Source organism: Myotis lucifugus, unplaced genomic scaffold (assembly GCF_000147115.1).
Source record: "Myotis lucifugus unplaced genomic scaffold, Myoluc2.0 scaffold_14, whole genome shotgun sequence".
In the NCBI taxonomy this organism is placed as follows: domain Eukaryota; kingdom Metazoa; phylum Chordata; class Mammalia; order Chiroptera; family Vespertilionidae; genus Myotis; species Myotis lucifugus.
In genome coordinates, this window is record NW_005871062.1 from 2,021,336 (window position 1) to 2,029,365 (window position 8,030).

Genomic DNA, 8,030 nt, shown 5'->3' on the forward strand with positions numbered 1-8,030 from the left:
AGCTGGTTCTATTGCGAAGTTCGGCGGGATATACCAAGGACAAAAAACAATGTTAACACTTTTTGTCCCCAATTAATCAGGAGGACAGAGTTTGGTCTCAGATAATGAGTCTGATGTTCAGACCCTCCAATCTCTCCCCTGCGGGCTCCAAGTCCCCCCTCCCCCCCCCCCCCCCACACACACACACACTCCTTCTGCAAATCTGACCTAGGGCTTTCCTGCAGGAAGAGAAGGTCCTGGTGCCATTTCTCTGGCCTGGGAGCCACAGCAGCAGCGCCTGTGGATGGACGTCTTCGATCCACCCATCTTTGGGCTTTAGTGGAGAACCAGACGTGCTCCCTTAGGCTGTATGTGTGGAACTGCTTTCCACCTCTGGTGCTAACTTTAGTGTCTCTGAGAGGTTGCCACAAGGACACAGAATGAAAAATGGTCTCAAATAGCAAGTTCCCTCAAGTTAGAGTTGGAAAAACTGGGAGGAATCTGAAAGGGCTGTATTTACTCGGTGTTGATGTCAAATTCATTCACTTGCTCACTCACTCATTTACTTACTTACTCATTGATTCAACAGACATTTCCTGAATACCCTCTACAGGCCATGCACTGTGTGATGTGCTGGAGAAATAGAGACAAGGCCACAGTTCCGTGACACTAATGTGACTTGTGCCGAAGGAGAGGTATGTCCAGGGGGTGGATGGAGTCATGGGGAAGAGGACAGCTCAACCAGTGGCCTGGGGAAGCCCGGAGAAGAGTTTTAGTCCTGGGACTAAAATAGCGATTTTTCAAAGCATAGGCCTCGGGTCCTCAGCACCAGAATGACCTGGGGGAGTTTGTTAGCGTGCAGATTTGCAGATTCCAGGCTGCCACCCAAGCCAACTGAGCCGGAGTCTCTGGAGTGGCCCTGGGATATGCATGTTGAGTCCTAGTTACTAAGGTGTAGAATGTCCAATTCAGGAGCTTTAAAGCCTCTGCTGCACAAAGGATATTCCAGCGATAGCCACGCCAGTGAGCGCCCAAGTGAAGAAGGATGTCTGGCCCTGGGAGAGGCCCAGAGCTCCAGATAGTGACAATAAACTCATTGTTTTATATATTTTTTTTATTGATTTCAGAGAGGACGGGAGAGGGATAGAGAGATAGAAACATCAATGATGATAATCACTGATTGGCTGCTTCCTGCACACCCCCTACTGGGAATTGAGCCTGCAACCCAGGCATGTGCCCTTGGCAGGAATCGAACCTGGGACCCTTCAGTCCGCAGGCTGACGCTCTATCCACTGAGCCAAGCCAGCTAGGGCTAAACTCATTTATAACTGAGACTGCACTGAGGTAGAGCTGAGCAAGGGATGGCCTATTATATCTTTTTGCAAAATTCAAGGACAGAGCTCCATGTCGCATAACTGATTTTGTCTCAGAACTTTAGGAAATCGCTTTTCTGTCCCTGTCTCTTAAAGGAGGTTGTTTGTATAAGAAGGTTTGAAGACATGCTGCACAATTCCATTCCGATGAGATTACTGGGGTGAATTGTTTATGCTGCCTGTTGCTCAGCCACCTGCTCTGGGGGATTAGCACTCTCCTTTGAGGCTCTGTTTGTGGGGGACCTGTGTGGTTCCTGCTTACAGCTCCAGGTAATCTTCCACTATGGAGAGAGAGCTCCACCCCATTTCCAACAGTTCTTAGTTCTCAACAAAAAACAAGAGGAAGGACAGTGAAGGGGCAGGCTGTGCGACACTTCCCATAATGTGCTGTTCTGTTATTGTGAGTAATAACAGTTGGAGGAAATCAAAACTGAAAGTTGGGGTCCCCTTGCCATCCCTAGAATCCCTTCCATGGCATTGCAGGTGTTGCTGGAGTTTGGGGTGAATAAGACGGACACAGCCCCTGGCCTTGTGGCGTTTATGATCCACAGGGAAGAGAAACCCGTTATGATGGAGTTCAAGGAAATGTGGTGAGTTATATTCGTTCTCCCATGGTCCTCCATGCCTCAGAGACGGCACCTGGCCCAGGACCGGATGGCTCCTTGGTACCTGAGATATCCTTGTCCTGCATTTATTCGTGCCTTCATTTGCAAACATTTGCTAAACCCCATGTTATGTGTCATGTTGAATGAATTGTGTCCCAGACTCTGTGCTAATAACCTGAGAGGCTGATAAAAAAAAATGATGAAAAGCCTGGCCTATGTGGCTCAGTGGTTGAGCGTCAATCTATGAAACCAGAAGGTCACAGTTCGATTCCTGGTCAGGGCACATGCCCAGGTTGTGGACTCCATCCCTGGTGTAGGTCATACAGGAGGCAGCTAGTCAATGATTCTCTCATCATTGATGTTTTTCTCTCCTTTTCCCTCTCCCTTCCTCTCTAAAATCAATTAAAAATATGTTTTTAAAAAATTGAGCAAAATGCAAAACCTTGTCCTAAGGATCTGAGTCAAGTGAGAAGTCAGATGAATAAACAAATTGCATCACCGCTGGGAGAATGGCTCAAGTGTACAGTCGTGGTCTGTAAAGGCCATAGGGGAGTGTGGGGTGGGGTTCAGGAAGGGCAGAGTGGTCAGGTGGGACCTGGATCTGGAAGCATATGCAGGAGGGTTTTCATTCTTTCAGTATTTCCCAGTCAAAAGGTGAGCTGATATCTGTTCATCACTCAGTCACTCAGTAACTGTGGATTGAATACCTACAATGTCCTTAGTGAACCAGCTGGACGGATTGTTAGATCTAACCAATCAAACCAACAACTCTCTCCTGGAAGGTGACAAATTGCTGTCAAGCACTGGGGACCTTATAGAAGAAGTGGGAGAATCTGTCTCTTGCCCTCAGGGCATCTGCAGCTGAACTGAGATGGCCACATGTGTTCAGTCACCTCCAGAGCTCCTCTGTTTAGAAAAAGGTGGGTCTGGCCCACTGGCAACAGTGAGTTCCCTTCTGGGGGGAAGTGAGATGCCCTTTCACCTGGGTGAGGCAGTTTAAGTACAGCTCTTAAGTTTTGTAACAGAATGCCTGGTCTGTTGTCTGCCAGGTTGGTAGCTAAAGTATGAGCATCTATAGGGAGCTAATATATATATATGAACGATAAAGTTTATTTTATTATGTTCATATAAAATACAGCAAAAGGTGAAAGAAGAGAACTAATCTAATTATTTGATATTTTTCTTTCTTCCATGCTTTTACATGGTTATGATCATTGCATATGCATAATTCTATCATCTGCGTTTGCTGTTTAATGTTATAGCGACATAAACATTATTTCAAATGACTACATAGTTTTCTTCATTTATGTACCATGATTTACTTAATATATTTAAGTATAGAACTTTTAAAATATTTATTTTTCTTAAGATAAATTCCCAGAACTGGAATTGCTAGTTTAAGAGAGAAGCATTATTAAGACCCTCCGTACATATTGCCAAATTGTTTTCCAAAGGGCCATACCAGGTTTTATTTCCATAGTATATGGAGTGCATGAGTTTAATTCTAAATTGCCTGCTATTTATTCTTGCTGAAAACATAACGGAAATAATAAATTAAGCCCCATCCTTGTATGTGATTGGGTCCAGAGAAAGAAATAGGTTTGAATTATATTAGTTTAGTTTCTTTACTTTGTATTGTAAATTAATACTGTGCCCTTAACTTTTATTATAGGTTATTATAAAACAAAACAAAAAAGACACATTTGGCATCTTCTGCTAAACCATCGTTTATGATCCCATCCATTGTGTTATTCAGAGTCCTTTATAACAAGATATTCCTCTTCAACTTCAGCCATATTTCCATTTTCTTAAAATTGGATAATGGTACCTAGGCTACCAAGCAGCTCATAGTTCATATTCATGTTTTCTAGAAGTAAGGTCTTAAAACCATCTTTCAGAGTGATTGAGAACAGGCTTAAGGACCACTAGCCAAATACACATCAGAGTAGCAGCTTAATTGACAATGAGGTAAGCTTCCAAAGGTCGGGTTCTCTTTTAACCCCTGTATGGAGAATGGGGCGGGACCTCCTACTCCCTCCCTGAACTAGACTTTGGGACTTGCCTGCTCTGCCAAGCAGATGCTGAGCCCACATATTCAAGCTACTGCAAGGAGTAGATTACAGGCCTGCTTCTAGAAGGCTGGTAGAGTGGACGCAGCAGGAGAATGGAGACCATCCTGCTTGGTGGTGGTGGCAGTGGGCAGTGAGGGACGATTCCCCGCGCAGGTGGCCTATCACAGAAGTCCAGGGGGACAGAGAGCAGGAGCCTGCCCTGCTCTGATCAGACCAAGGAGGACAGGCAGTGACTGCATCACAGCGCCCCTGACTCAGTGACCCCTCCTGGCAAATGTGGACCTCACCCATCTCATCAGCGACTCCTCCTCTCCAAGAGGAGAGAAATGGAAAGTTCCATGCCAATCTTCCCCTTTTGTGGACGGGGGCAGGCAAGTCTCTCCTCGACAGAAAGGTGGAGAAGAGAAAAGGAGGATTGCCCCCAAGGGTACTGAACTGCGGTAGCCAGCTTAACCAGATTAGCATAATTGTCCTTTTCCACCCTCGGCGATGTTTCTGATTATTCCCTCCCCTTGTATCTTGAGCTTTGCTATCATTTAAGTGAATTTATTTTTTTATTTTAAGCAGCCTAAATTTTGGGTATTACATTATATACAAGTAAATAACATGTGCTGAACACAGTCAACAGATCAAACAGGTCCCGGGTGAGGCCTTAAAAGCTAGAGTCAGTAAGACTCAGTTATCAGGCATGATTTTCTATGGGCATCCAGGCTTGAGTTGTGTTTGACTGGGTGTAGAGTCATGACTTCAAAGGCAGTGCTGGGGGTGAGAATAATCATGAGTCAATATGAACAATTGTCATTCCTTTAGCCCAGTGGTCGGCAAACTGTGGCTCGGCAAACCATGGCTCATGAACCACATGCGGCTCTTTGGCCCCTTGAGTGTGGCTCTTCCACAAAATACCGACTTCTGCGCATGGGCCACGAAGTTTCAATTGCACTGTACGTGCGCACCCACACGTGGTATTTTGTGGAAGAGCCACACTCAAGGGTCAAAGAGCCGCATGTGGCTCGCGAGCCGCGGTTTGCCGACCACGGCTTTAGCCCTTTACAGTATGTAAAGCACTTTAACATCTATTGGACTGCGTAATCCTCACACCAACCCTACGGAGTAGGTACTATTATCGCCTCCATTTTATCCATGAGAAATGAGGCTCAGAGAGGTCGAATGGTGGGTCTAGAACTCCCATCCAGGTCTTCTGGCTCCAAATACCATACCCCCTGTCCTGTACTGTTCGAGCTGAGGAGACCCACGTGACTCTAGAGCAGGGGTCCTCAAACTTTTTAAACAGGGGGCCAGTTCACGGTCCCTCAGACCGTTGGAGGGCCGGACTATAGTTAAAAAAAAAACTATGAACAAATTCCTATGCACACTGCACATATCTTATTTTGAAGTAAAAAAACAAAATGGGAACAAATACAATATTTATATTTGCATGTGGCCCCGCGGGCCGTAGTTTGAGGACCCCTGCTCTAGAGAGCGTGGGAAACTGTGGTGTTGAGTTAAGGCTGAACCCGATGAGGAGGTCCCTGACAGCCAAGCAGTACAAATTTAATGCAGAAGAAACTGAGAGCCATTGAAGGCTTTTGGGCAGGAGTGTCGTGATCCAGATGGTGAGATCCATCCATCTGATAGCTAGTGTGCAGAGGTTGGAGAGGTGAGAAGGAGGGAGCATAGGAGTAGAGATGCTCAGAAGATGGAATCTGGAGGAAACCTGGTCTCCAGGTTACATTGTTAGTACCCACGATATTATTGGCTTTTTCTTGGGATTTATCATGATGGCCCAAATTGGAATTAGATACAATTGATATATTCTGTCCCTCTCATTCCCTATCTTTATTAATGAGCCAGTATCCCGGATGTTTTCTCCATGTGGTTTTGTTGTTTTTTTCTCAGCATTTCTGCACTACCTCACCTCAGGACCCTCTCTATAAGCAAAATTGTGATTAAAATAATGCCCTAACATGACGATGAGTTGGGAGAAACGTTGACTTATTATAGTTAATGAATAGTTACTGAGAACCAACTACGTGCTGTTGGGGGGCAGGACTGGGAGAGAGGGTATGGGGGAGGGAGAGGTTATGCAAAACTGGCTGCTTCTCACCCTGGGAGGGAGAGGATTAGGTGTGGATCCACCCTGCAGGGTATGTCCCACTCTGAGGTTTGCTTTGCTGTGTGATCAAAGGGTGTCTCAGAGAGGCCAACAGGCCCAGCCTCAGAGGTTAAACCGCTCCTTCTGCTCTGCTGTGGCCGCCCCCGAAACTGGCTGCCCCAGAGGAGGGAGTGGGAGTCTGTCTCCTCCCCTCCTCCACCCCTTATCTGCTCCCCTGGGGCTGCACTGGAGCACCCCACCCTCCAAGGGGAAGTCTGTGCTGTGAGGTGCAAGAGGGCATCTGAGTCCAGCGACACTGACTCGCCGTGTGCCCTTGGGCAAGTTATTTCTTGTCTTTGGTTCCTTCCTCTTTCAGAATCAGAGCAGTTCCTTGTAGCTCTGAAGATCTGAGGGTGATTACTGCAGAATTGCATGGTGTGTGTGTGTGTGTGTGTGTGTGTGTGTGTGTGTGTGTGTGACTTGCTGTTTAATAGGGTGCTAAGACAGCAGGGGAGTCGTCCTTCCCGGCCCCCCACCCCCCAGCCGCACACGTGTGGCTCTCATTACTGTCAGGAGGCCTTAAGTCGGCCACATGGAGATGAGAACAGACCCCTTAATTAGGCACTGTTCCCAGAGCGAGAGAGGGACCAGCCTGGGCCTGGCTGCCCTGGCCTCATGGGGAGCCCAGCCTGCAGGGCTGGAGGCGAGCGGGAAGGGGAGGCTGCAGCCCGGGGCATCTGAAGGACTCAGCAGGTTTACACTTCACTGACCCGATGGATGAATGGGGCCCTGTCCACCCACATGGGGGCCTGGAATCTTCAATTATGGCAATTACATCAACAGGTCGGAAGGGCAGTGCTTTCCACTGAAGAGGTTGAGGGATTAAAAGAAAAATCCTAAAGCCACTGTTTTATTTCTTTCTTTTAAAGGGATTGGGTTGATGGGAGAAGACCCCCATCTGCAGTCTAATTGGGCTGTGGGTAGAAAACAAAGATGTGCCATGTTTGGGGGGTAAAATCTGGCTGGCATGTGCTCACCAGCCTCTGGACTCTGGCTCTTCCCTCAGTTGACTTTGTACTACAGTTCCTGGTGGGTGTGCATCTCCTTTGTCGTCTTCCTGAGGACTGGACGGGCGCCTTCATCTCTGAATCCTCCCAGCATGCAGTGCAGTGGATGATAGTTAAGACAGCACTGAACTGGTGTCAGAAGGGCTGATTAGACCTTGGAGAAATCAATTAGTCTCTCTGACCCTCAGTTTCCATGTCTGTAAAATGGGTATAATGCTCGCTATCCTTCCTCCTTTCTAAGGTTTTGAAGAAGACACTAGTTCCTGCTATATACTCGAGCTGATTGGCTGGTTTCTTTCTCTCAGCCACCTGTTGGGTAGATAAGACTCAAGTGTGGCCCTTGCACCAGCCGTATGGGTGTCACCTGGGAGTTTGTTAGAAATGTAGAATCTCAGGCCCCACCCGAGATCTACTGAAGCAGAACCTGCATTTGACCAAGCTCCCCAGGAAATTCATGTGCACAGTCAAGTTTGAGAAGTACTGCTATCGACTGAAACTTCACATAATAAACATTAGTTAAATGAGTGAATGACAGGGAGCTTTGTGGCCTTTTTCTCATTTGTCAAATGAGGATAATAATACTTTTTTTTCCCTCCCATATGAGGAATGCTGTGAGGACCAAATAAAAAAGCAGTTTATAATTGTAAAGGTGTTTTATCGTCACTCACTAACCCATTCAGCAAACATTTGCTGAGCAGCTATATAAGGCAGGTTTGGGGGTTATAAAAGTGTTCTCTGTTTATGAACAATTGGAAGCATTCTAAAAGTCTGGTTTTTAAAAGAACTGAGTGCAAGATAATGTGGTAAGGGCTGTGCAATAGCTGTGTTCACCACAGGGAATA